Source organism: Mchenga conophoros, linkage group LG2 (assembly GCF_057382185.1).
Source record: "Mchenga conophoros isolate Kocher_MC1m ecotype Shallow Benthic linkage group LG2, M_conophoros_male_GT1.1, whole genome shotgun sequence".
NCBI lineage: Eukaryota > Metazoa > Chordata > Actinopteri > Cichliformes > Cichlidae > Mchenga > Mchenga conophoros.
The window spans coordinates 31506870-31519952 of record NC_140527.1 but is presented as its reverse complement, the minus strand read 5'-3'; the positions used below and the strand labels follow the sequence as shown (position 1 = coordinate 31519952).

The 13083-nt window shown below is 42.6% G+C and overlaps 1 protein-coding gene and 1 pseudogene across 15 annotated transcripts in view; both read right to left on the bottom strand.

The window, feature by feature from the left end:
- Window positions 1-13083, bottom strand: part of LOC146582303 (protocadherin gamma-C5-like) — a 292403-nt gene that overhangs the window by 137709 nt on the left and 141611 nt on the right. The window lies entirely within an intron of this gene.
- Window positions 57-3070, bottom strand: LOC146582313 (protocadherin gamma-A3 pseudogene; annotated as a pseudogene).

The following is a 13083-nucleotide window of genomic DNA, read 5'->3' as shown; positions in this document are numbered from 1 at the left end:
ACAAGGAAAAGCCGGTATATTTAGTAGACAAACCTCAAAAGAACAAAAACAGGAGGAAACTGTAAATATTTATGAATAATATTTAGTACATTTAAAATGTGGAAAAACATCGGCATAATTTGTGTATCCCACTTCGCTTGGCAGTGTAATAATTATAATCAAAATACTGATAATATGTTAATAGAAAATATAACATCACGATATTGTTTGAGAATATAGATAGGATAATCATTTTTAAAGTTCTTCACGTGAATGCAAAAACTATGTCAACTGAGGGAAAGTAAGTGTACTGTCCATGGTGCTGAAAACGAAAACTTACTGTGCCACTAAGCTAAAGCGCTGAAAAGGAAAAACTAACCTCTAGAGGAGAGTCTGGTTCATCCAGGATGCTCTTTTCACTCTGTATCCGCCGCATCGTTCCTGTAGAACTGGGGTCCATTATCAGCACGTTCTGACTACCAGCTCTGTCGAACTTACAGTCACTTTTTCTGGAGTCAGTCGTCCTGCACACCTCGTAATTGTACATATGTGGAAGAGTCCCTGTCCCCAAAGTGTCTGAGTAACGTGGTGGATAATATGGAATGACAGGCAGGTTGGAGTGATACAGGATGCGAGACTGTCTCCACCTGTAGATTTTGACTGATATAATAACCACTAAACACGTGATGAAGAGGAAGGAAACTACAGCCAGAGCCAAGACTAAGTAAAAAGTCAGGTTGTCATTGTACTCCTTGTCGTGGGTCAACTCAGTGAACTCCGACAGCACTTCAGGGAAGCTGTCCGCCACCGCCACGTTAACAATGACTGTAGCTGAACGAGAGGGCTGTCCGTTGTCCTCCACTATAACAGTCAGTCTTTGCTTGACAGCATCTTTATCAGTGACTTGGCGGATAGTTCTGATTTCTCCATTCTGTAAGCCCACTTCAAACAGCGCCCTGTCTGTGGCTTTCTGCAGTTTATAGGAGAGCCAGGCATTCTGTCCAGAGTCCACATCAACAGCCACCACCTTAGTCACCAGATAGCCCACATCTGCTGAACGAGGCACCATTTCAGCCACCAGAGAGCCACCAGTCTGGACTGGGTACAGAACCTGAGGAGGGTTGTCGTTCTGGTCCTGGATAATTATTTTTACACTCGCATTGCTGCTGAGTGGAGGAGAGCCTCCATCCTGTGCTCTGACCAAAAACGTAAGCTCTTTAAGTTGTTCATAATCAAATGAGCGAACTGCGTGAATAGTTCCAGTTTCGGCATTAATGGACACATAAGAAGAGGTTGGATTGCCACTGATCTGGGTTTCTTCGAGAAAATATGATATTCTAGCGTTTTGATTCCAGTCACTGTCTCGTGCGCTGACCGAAAATATGGACATTCCCGGGGAATTGTTTTCTGTAATGTAAGCAAGGTAGCTGTTTTTATCAAATAATGGCGCATTGTCATTAACATCAGAAATTCTCAGTCGTAAAACTGTTGTGCTTGACAAGGATGGCGTTCCTGAGTCACTCGCCCTTACAGTTATGTTATACTCAGGTTCAAGTTCCCTGTCAAAAGCTGACACTGTTATTAATGCATAGTAATTAGTTATTGTGGATTTCACTTTAAACGGGAGAGCGCTGTCTGTTGCGCAGCTAATTTGACCATTTTGTTCTGAGTCTGCATCTATTACGTTTATTATTGCGACTGTGGTGCCAGAGGGAGAATCTTCCGGCACAGGACTGGAGAATGACATCACATTTATAACTGGTGCGTTATCATTGACGTCTATAATCTCAATTAGAACTTTGCTCGAATCTGTTAGACCTCCTTGGTCCGTAGCTTCAATCATAATTTCGTGTTTCTTTTCTTTTTCATAATCTAGGTGCCCTGCGAGTGTTATAGTTCCCATAGCTTCATCTAAATGAAATATGTCAGCCAGCTGTTCTTTCATGTTTGAAAATCTATATGTAACAAGACCGTTTGACCCGATGTCTGCATCGCTTGCATTCACTGTCGTGATGTAGGTACCTCTTAATGAATTTTCCAAAACGGCAGCCCTGTAGAGAGACTGGTTGAACACTGGAGGGTTATCATTAGCATCCAGCACTGTAATATCTATATTTACAGTACCAGATCTATGCGGAGTTCCACCGTCTATAGCGATGAGCTTCAGTGATATTTTTGGCTCACTTTCTCTATCTAACGGTTTTTGTAACACCATCTCAGCATATTTTCTACCATCTGGACTTGAGTGTTGTTTCAGATCAAACATGTCATTTGTGTTTAATATGTATTTTTGTAGACCATTACTGCCCACATCTGCGTCCTCGGCGCTGGCCAATAAAAATCGCGATCCCAGTGTCGCAGACTCGCTAATTTCAAATTTCATTTCTTCCTTCCTAAATGTCGGAGAGTTGTCGTTTATGTCAGTTATCTCTACTGTTACTCGGTGCAGATCCATGGGATTTTCTAAAATAACCTCAAAGCTGAAGCTACATGGTGTTACGTCTCCACAAAGCTGCTCTCGGTCTATCCTCTCGTTCACGACTAAAATGCCTTTGTCTGTTTTCAGCTCCGTGAACTGGATGCTTTGTCTGGTCACAATACGGGCACGGCCAGAACGAAGCCTTTGCACATCCAGACCGAGATCTTGAGCTACATTTCCAATAAGAGAGCCCCTTTTCAGCTCCTCTGGGATTGTATACCTGATTTGTCCAAACACGATGTGACTGAGACAGCCCAGAAACAGCAGAAAGGGCCATACTGACCTGAAATTCAAACGCCATTTTACACACGACCGAGGCGAGTTTTTAAACGCCATTGCACACACAAAAAACGAAAATTGCACAAAATCCTTTTGTAAACGATCCACAAAGAACAAAGGCTGTTATATCCAGTATCCTTTGATTTTTAAGTCCTTGCTCTTAACGGATTTGTGACTGCAGCTCTGAATGCGAAGCCCACCGTTTATTTTCGATCCTCAGCAAACGGGAAAAAGGAAGCCTCTGCCTCCACCAAATCAGCGCTGAATACTAGTTTCTCTGACCAACAGCGTCCCTTACTGTCCAAATACACGAATATCACGAACACGAAAAGGAAAAAAGTGCTTTCAAAGCACTTTGCTGATTAAAAAATGTAAAGCAGAAATCACACATCTGTCTTTTAACTACAATGCAATAAAGTCTTATGCAGAAATACCAGTGAGACAGTTGTTTTAAAATATAACAATAACTACTTAAATTAAAACAATAGATCTTGCTCCCCTTTTCAAAGTGAATTAAGCAGCACGTTAAAAGGGGAGTGTGAACCTTCAAGCAGTTGAGCTGTCCAAGAGTTGTGGTTCTGAAAACGCACCATGGGTTACCAGAAATGTGAGCGATGAAATGTGGTATAACGTAGAATAAACCTCTAAAGAATGTAGGCATAAACTTAATTATGTCAAAGTCCTCACCTCTAGAGGAGAGTCTGGTTCATCCAGGATGCTCTTTTCACTCTGTATCCGCTGCATCGTTCCTGTAGAACTGGGGTCCATTATCAGCACGTTCTGACTACCAGCTCTGCCGAACTTACAGTCACTCTTTCTGGAGTCAGTCGTCCTGCACACCTCGTAATTGTACACATGTGGCAGAGTCCCTGTCCCCAAAGTGTCTGAGTAACGTGGTGGATAATATGGAATGACAGGCAGGTTGGAGTGATACAGGATGCGAGACTGTCTCCACCTGTAGATTTTGACTGATATAATAACCACTAAACACGTGATGAAGAGGAAGGAAACTACAGCCAGAGCCAAGACCAAGTAAAAAGTCAGGTTGTTATTGTACTCCTTGTCGTGTGTCAAATCAGTGAACTCGGATAGCACTTCAGGGAAGCTGTCCGCCACCGCCACGTTAACAATGACTGTAGCTGAACGAGAGGGCTGCCCGTTGTCCTCCACTATAACAGTCAGTCTTTGTTTGACAGCATCTTTATCAGTGACTTGGCGGATAGTTCTGATTTCTCCATTCTGTAAGCCCACTTCAAACAGCGCCCTGTCTGTGGCTTTCTGCAGTTTATAGGAGAGCCAGGCGTTCTGTCCAGAGTCCACATCAACAGCCACCACTTTCGTCACCAGATAGCCCACATCTGCTGAACGAGGCACCATTTCAGCCACCAGAGAGCCACCAGTCTGGACTGGGTACAGAACCTGAGGAGGGTTGTCGTTCTGGTCTTCAATATTTATTCTAACTGTGGTATTGCTGCTTAAAGGAGGGGAACCACCATCCTGTCCTTTTACATAAATGTGTATAGTTTTAATTTGTTCATAGTCAAATGATCGTAGTGCCTGTATAACTCCGCTTTCTGCGTTTACTGATATGTAAGTAGATATAGGACTACCATTTAACTCGGTATCAATAAGCAGGTAAGACACGCGTGCGTTCTGTCCTGAGTCGGAATCGCGTGCTTTAACGGAAAACACAGACAATCCCGGTGAGTTATTCTCCATAACAGACGCTTCATAATAACTCTGTTCAAATATCGGGGCATTATCATTTACGTCTGCTATTCTAAGTGTTATTGTCTTGTTTGTTGAGAGGGGTGGGCTCCCTTCATCCACTGCCGAGAAAGTTATATTATAAACAGGATTACGCTCCCTGTCGAGCACACCGTTTGTGACCAGAGTATAATAATTTTTTAGAGATGAATGAATTGCGAACGGAATATTGCTGTTTACTGAGCAGTCTACTTTTCCATTTTTGCCTGAATCCAGATCTTTGACGTTTATGATAGCCACGGTAGTCCCACTAGGTGAATCCTCAGCAATAGCATTAGAAAACGAGGTTAATGTTATTAAAGGAGGATTGTCATTGACGTCTATAACCTCAATTATCACATTTGTTGATGTGCTCTGTCCACCTTGATCTTTTGCCTGTACCCCAATCTCATATAATTTATTCTCTTCATAATCAATTATACCAGTTACTGTTAAATCGCCGGTATTTTCGTCCAGATGAAATAGTTCGGCAACATTACCGGACATTCGATTAAAATGATAAGTAACATGGCCATTTATCCCTTCATCTGCATCTGTTGCGCTAAATCTCACTACTAACGTTCCTCTTGGGACATTTTCTTTAACAGAAGCCTTGAAAATTGATTGCATGAATACGGGAGCATTGTCGTTTGTATCTCGCACAGTTACGTGTATTTTTAAGGTGCCTGAACGCTGTGGTTCACCTCCGTCCACAGCAGTTAGCGTGAGGAGCAGCTTTCCTTCTTTCTCTCTATCTAAAGGTTCAGAAAGATAAAGCTGTGCATATTTATGACCATTTGGGCTAGATGAGACCTTTATATTAAAATGTGTTTTGGGGTGTATTGTATAGCCGTGTAGAGCGTTAATGCCAACATCGGGGTCTGTTGCACTCACTTGCAATATTTCGGTTCCTGGAAGAGCTGATTCCAGGATTTCTAAATGCATTTCCTTCTCCTGAAACGCAGGGGCATTATCATTAACATCCAGTACTTCCACAACAACGCTATGCAGTTGAATTGGATTTGTCATAATCATTTCCAAATTCAAGCTGCAGGGTGATGTCTGTCCACAAAGCTGCTCTCTATCTATTCTCTCTCCCACGACCAGATTTCCTTTGTCTACATCCAGCCTAATATACTCACTGCTGTCACTGATAACAATTCGGGCACCGCCTGATTTCAGTCTTTTAGCGTCGATACCTAAATCTTCAGCCACATTTCCCACAAACGAGCCCTTCCTCATTTCCTCTGGAACAGAGTAGCGGATTTGGCAAATTGTCGCGTCGATGAGAACAACAAGGATGAAGGCCCGTACTTGCCATTTAACCGTGCGAGCGATCCTGAAAGAATGCATATTTCTCAATCAATTAATCCAAGTCCACGTAGAAGAATGTCGACAAAAGGCTTTTAAACTGTCGATATCGTCCTTCTCTCTATGCAGTTGTAATCCACAGTTTGAGACCGAATGTATCCGCCTAAAATCAGTGTCGAAAATAAGCGACTGTCTTGCTCTTCTACTGTATATTTAGAAGAGTACAGAGGGTGTAAAGCTTTAAATGTGCTGTAAAGACCAACAGCGGCCCTTAGAGTCCAAAGTAAAAATAACAAGTGATGTGAACAAGGAAGGAGAAATAAACTTGTATGGAAGTAACAATTCAGGAGTGAATTAACACTAAAATGAAAACAACAGATGATGCTTAAATACTTCATGTGAGAAACAGGAAAAGAGTAGTGCAGCACTCTTCTGTAAAAGAAATAAACTCAAACATATACTCTGATTACAGTAGACATCTTGAGAGTGGTTTGTAGCCGCAAGCAAAATGAATAAAACTTAAAGAAACAACGTACATACTTTAAGGAAATCAACTTTTAAAGTGACTTATGTAACTGAAGTCAAACTGATTAAAAAACAAACTAAAGAGTATTAAACTATTCCAATATAATTGACTGAACGTTAATAAAATCAATGGATCAATAAACTGACCTCTAGAGGAGAGTCTGGTTCATCCAGGATGCTCTTTTCACTCTGTATCCGCTGCATCGTTCCTGTAGAACTGGGGTCTATTATCAGCACGTTCTGACTACCAGTTCTGTCGAACTTACAGTCACTCTTTCTGGAGTCAGTCGTCCTGCACACCTCGTAATTGTACACATGTGGCAGAGTCCCTGTTCCCAAAGTGTCTGAGTAACGTGGTGGATAATATGGAATGACAGGCAGGTTGGAGTGATACAGGATGCGAGACTGTCTCCACCTGTAGATTTTGACTGATATAATAACCACTAAACACGTGATGAAGAGGAAGGAAACTACAGCCAGAGCCAGGACCAAGTAAAAAGTCAGGTTGTCATTGTACTCCTTGTCGTGGGTCAACTCAGTGAACTCCGACAGAACTTCAGGGAAGCTGTCCGCCACCGCCACGTTAACAATGACTGTAGCTGAACGAGAAGGCTGTCCGTTGTCCTCCACTATAACAGTCAGTCTTTGTTTGACAGCATCTTTATCAGTGACTTGGCGGATAGTTCTGATTTCTCCATTCTGTAAGCCCACTTCAAACAGCGCCCTGTCTGTGGCTTTCTGCAGTTTATAGGAGAGCCAGGCATTCTGTCCAGAGTCCACATCAACAGCCACCACTTTAGTCACCAGATAGCCCACTTCTGCTGAACGAGGAACCATTTCAGCCACCAGAGAGCCACCAGTCTGGACTGGGTACAGAACCTGAGGGGGGTTGTCATTCTGGTCCTGAACTATTATTTTAACTGTCGCCACTGAACTCAGAGGAGGGGATCCAGCATCGCGTGCAGTTACATTAAATTCAAACCACTTGATCTGCTCGTAATCAAACGATCTCACTGCATGAATAACACCGGTATCTGAATTTACTGAAACCAGCGAAGACACAGCCAGCCCATTAATGTCCCTCTCCTGCAAAAAGTAAGAAACTCTGGCATTTTGGCCCCAGTCTGCATCATTAGCACTCACGGTAAACACAGAAAGTCCAGGAGAGTTGTTCTCTGCGACAGTTTTAGCGTATTCTGAATGATCAAATTTGGGTGGACTGTCATTGACATCAGATACTTTTACGTTGATGTTCTTACTGCTTGACAGAGGCGGGGAACCCTGATCAGACACAGTTATGGTGAGATTATACTCAGGGATACTCTCTCTGTCTAAATAGTCTTCAGTTACTATGGTGTAGTATCCCGTTAGTGAAGACTCGATTTTAAAAGGTACGTCAGAGTTAATGGAGCACTTGACAGCACCGTTGCCATCAAAATCTTCGTCATCCACGTTAAGAACAGCTATCGTTGTACCTGGAGGAGAATCCTCAGATATCGAGTTCGAAAATGACATGAGCTGTATTGTAGGGACGTTGTCATTTTCGTCAGTTATTTGAATGATAACTTTACATGTATCAGAATAACCTCCATGGTCACTAGCCTGCACGTTCAGTTGATAAGTCTTAGATTTTTCAAAGTCGAGTTTACCTGCGACTTTAATCTCTCCAGTTTGAACATTTACTTCAAAAAGCTGTTTCGTCTCTTTTGCAACGGGAGGGATAGAGTATGTTACCTCTCCGTAGTGGCCCTTATCCGGGTCATTTGCACTCACAGTGGTTATCACGGTTCCTTCGGGAGAATTCTCTTTGATATCTGCTTTATAAACAGCCTGGCTGCACACTGGCGAATTATCATTAGCATCCAGCACAGTAATATGTATATGCACTGTCCCTGATCTCCGTGGCTCCCCGCCATCTGAAGCAATCAGCACAAGACTGTGAGTCTCCTCTTTCTCTCGGTCTAACGGGTTTTGTAAAACCATTTCAACAAACCTGCCTCCATCCGGCTGGTTTTGCACTTCTAGCTTAAAATGATCAGAGGGTTTAAGTGTGTATTTTTGAATGTCATTAACGCCAACATCGGAGTCATCTGCACTCAGCAGAGAAAACCGAGTCCCTAATGCAGCGTTTTCAACAATATTTAAGTTGATTTCGTCTTTTGGGAACAACGGACTGTTATCATTTATATCTGTCACCTCCACTGTCACACGATAAAGCTGGATAGGATTTTCTAAAATCACCTCGAAGCTGAAGCTACAGGGCGTCGTCTTTCCACACAGTTCCTCCCGGTCGATTCTCTCTTTAATAACAAGGATGCCTTTGTCTTTGTTTAAATCCACATACTGTCGGCCTCCTTTTGTAATAATACGAGCTTTACCTGAAATCAGCCTCGCAACATCCAAGCCTAAATCTCTCGCAATGTTTCCGACAAACGATCCTTCGGCCTGCTCCTCCGGGATGGAATACCGAGCCTGACCAGCCACTGCGCTCAGCTCGATGAGACAAAGAATCAACACCAGCGCTTGCCGTCGGCCTCTGTCAGCCATTATCCACATGGAGGCCATCATAAATCCAACAGTGCAGACACAGCGATTGTTTTTTAACTTCGAAGTGATGTTATTAATCTAAAAACTCCACACATTTATGTATTTTCAGCAAGGAGACTCCCGGAGAGATTCTACACTTGAATCCGTGACGGAACAGAGAAGCGTCTCGCTTAGTATTATAACACTGAGTGAATATAAAAGGGAGGACCGCTGTATTAAGGGTCTGACACAAACTCAGTGACGCATCAACAGCGGCACTCAGAGTTCATTCACGGAAATGTATCTTGTGGAAGCTTAAATATTTTTATATTCCAGAAATATTTGATTGACAAAGTGAAGAATAATTAGAGAAGAGCTCGAAAGAAAAAGGAGCATTAGATTCTCAAACAATCTTCAGGGCCTGTTCAAACAAAGTGTCTTCAGTATGAGATGACAATGTTACCAAATCTAACTTAACTTTAATTTTCTTACCATCTCAATTCATTATTTAAAATAAAAAAATAAAAACTACAACACTGAATATTAGCACTTCAATAAATGACATAAAACAGCATGAACGTTACATGGACAAAAAAGTAGAACAGTCTAAATGATTACGGATAGTCTGGAAGTGAGGTTAAATGGTAAAAATGGTAAATGGCCTGTATTTATATAGCGTTTTTAATAGTCCCTAAGGACCCCAAAGGGCTTTACATATCCAGTCACCCACCCATTCACACACTGGTGATGGCAAGCTACGTTGTAGCCACAGCCACCCTGGGGCGCACTGACAGAGGTGAGGCTGCCGGACACTGGCGCCACCAGGCCCTCTGACCACCACCAGGAGGCTACGGGTCTTGCCCAAGGACACAACGACCGAGACTGTCCGAGCCGGGGCTGGAACCGGCAACCTTCCGATTACAAGGCGAACTCCTAACGCTTGAGCCACGACCGCCCCAAGCTCTCGTTTAACAACTTTTCTATTTAAAGGGTCTATTTTGATTCCTTTCTTACTGCTACAAAAACACAGAAATATATGGCTTATTGATTACATTAGAGAAACTTCATTGAAAAAAGTTGCAAAATCATCAACAAACCCTTTAATGGTTGAAGTATTTGTTAAATAATATCATAATATGGATGAATATGACTGCCAAAAAGAACAAAGGGTAAATAAAGTGCCATTTTAACAAAGTATTTATTTTATTTCCGTTGATAATAATAAGCGAGGTTAAATGAAAGAAAATATTATAATAACTGGACCATTTAAACAGGCGTCGAAATAAAATGGGTCAGTTGACCGTTTCAGCACCACAGACAGCGACACTAACGCGCATCTGGAAGATTCAACCTTAACGCCACACATTCTCTCTCTCTCTCTCTCTCTCTCTCTCTCTCTCTCTCTCAAACACACACACACACACACACACACACACACAAGGGAAAAAAAGGATCTTAATAGTTTAAAAAACATGACTCACCAAAGTAGACATTTGAGAACAGTTGCCTGACAGTTGCTTGTTTATTTGGGGTACATCGTCTCCAGCTCCATCCACACTCACTAAACTTTGACTCATCGGTTGCATATATTTCATGTCACTTTTTCTGGAGTCAGTCGTCCTGCACACCTCGTAGTTGTACACATGGGGAAGAGTCCTTGTCCCCAAAGTGTCTGAGTAACGTGGTGGATAATATGGAATGACAGGCAGGTTGGAGTGATACAGGATGCGAGACTGTCTCCACCTGTAGATTTTGACTGATATAATAACCACTAAACACGTGATGAAGAGGAAGGAAACTACAGCCAGAGCTAAGACTAAGTAAAAAGTCAGGTTGTCATTGTACTCCTTGTCGTGTGTCAACTCAGTGAACTCCGACAGAACTTCAGGGAAGCTGTCCGCCACCGCCACGTTAACAATGACTGTAGCTGAACGAGAGGGCTGCCCGTTGTCCTCCACTATAACAGTCAGTCTTTGCTTGACAGCATCTTTATCAGTGACTTGGCGGATAGTTCTGATTTCTCCATTCTGTAAGCCCACTTCAAACAGCGCCCTGTCTGTGGCTTTCTGCAGTTTATAGGAGAGCCAGGCATTCTGTCCAGAGTCCACATCAACAGCCACCACTTTAGTCACCAGATAGCCCACTTCTGCTGAACGAGGAACCATTTCAGCCACCAGAGAGCCACCAGTCTGGACTGGGTACAAAACCTGAGGAGCGTTGTCGTTCTGGTCCTGAACTATTATTTTAACTGTAGCCACTGAACTCAGAGGAGGGGATCCAGCATCACGTGCAGTTACATTAAATTCAAACCACTTGATCTGCTCGTAATCAAACGATCTCACTGCATGAATAACACCGGTATCTGAATTTACTGAAACCAGCGAAGACACAGCCAGCCCATTAATGTCCCTCTCCTGCAAAAAGTAAGAAACTCTGGCATTTTGGCCCCAGTCTGCATCATTAGCACTCACGGTAAACACAGAAAGTCCAGGAGAGTTGTTCTCTGCGACAGTTTTAGCGTATTCTGAATGATCAAATTTGGGTGGACTGTCATTGACATCAGATACTTTTACGTTGATGTTCTTACTGCTTGACAGAGGCGGGGAACCCTGATCAGACACAGTTATGGTGAGATTATACTCAGGGATACTCTCTCTGTCTAAAAAGTCTTCAGTTACTATGGTGTAGTATCCTGTTAATGAAGACTCGATTTTAAAAGGTACATCAGAGTTAATTGAGCACTTGACAGCACCGTTACCATCAGAGTCTTCGTCATCCACGTTAAGAACAGCTATCGTTGTACCTGGAGGAGAATCCTCAGATATCGAGTTCGAAAATGACATGAGTTGTATTGTAGGGACGTTGTCATTTTCGTCAGTTATTTGAATGAAAACTTTACATGTATCTGAAAAACCTCCGTGGTCACTAGCCTGCACGTTCAGTTGATAAGTCTTAGATTTTTCAAAGTCGAGTTTACCTGCGACTTTAATCTCTCCAGTTTGAACATTTACTTCAAAAAGTTGTTTCGTTTCTTTGGCGACATGAGCTATAGAATATGTTACCTGTCCGTTTACCCCTTTATCCGGGTCATTTGCACTCACAGTGGTTATCACTGTTCCTTCGGGAGAATTCTCTTTGACTTCTGCTTTATAAACAGCCTGGCTGCACACTGGCGAATTATCATTAGCATCCAGCACAGTAATATGTATACGCACTGTCCCTGATCTCCGTGGCTCCCCGCCATCTGAAGCAATCAGCACAAGACTGTGAGTTTCCTCTTTCTCTCGGTCTAACGGGTTTTGTAAAACCATTTCAACAAACCTGCCTCCACCCGGCTGGTTTTGCACTTCTAGTTTAAAATGATCAGAGGGTTTAAGTGTGTATTTTTGAATATCATTGTTAGCAACATCAGCGTCATCTGCATTCTCGAGAGAGAAGCGAGTGCCTAATGCAGCATTTTCAGCAATTTTCAAGATAATTTCGTCTTTTGGGAACAACGGACTGTTATCATTTATATCTGTCACCTCCACTGTCACACGATAAAGCTGGATAGGATTTTCTAAAATCACCTCGAAGCTGAAGCTACAGGGCGTCGTCTTTCCACACAGTTCCTCCCGGTCGATTCTCTCTTTAATAACAAGGATGCCTTTGTCTTTGTTTAAATCCACATACTGTCGGCCTCCTTTTGTAATAATACGAGCTTTACCTGAAATCAGCCTCGCAACATCCAAGTCTAAATCTCTCGCAATGTTTCCGACAAACGATCCTTCGGCCTGCTCCTCCGGGATGGAATACCGAGCCTGACCAGCCACTGCGCTCAGTTCGACGAGACAAAGAATCAACACCAGCGCTTGCCGTCGGCCTCTGTCAGCCATTATCCACATAGAGCACATCATAAATCCAGTGGTACAGACACAGTAATTGTTTTTAACTTCGAAGTGATGTTAGTAATCCAAAAATTCAACACGTTTATATATTTTCAGCAAGTAGACTTCAGGAGAGATTCTACACTTGAATCCGTGACGGAACAGAGAAGCTTCGCTCCAAGTATTATAACACTGAGTGAATACAAAGGGGAGGGCCGCTGTATTAAGGGTCTGAACAAATACTCAGTGACGTATCAACAGCGGCACTCAGAGCCCACACAAGGTAATGTAAGTGAAATGCAGAATTACTGAAAAAGGTTAGATCTAAACGCATTTTTTGTTACTAAATAAAATTAATGAGCTAAATATAGA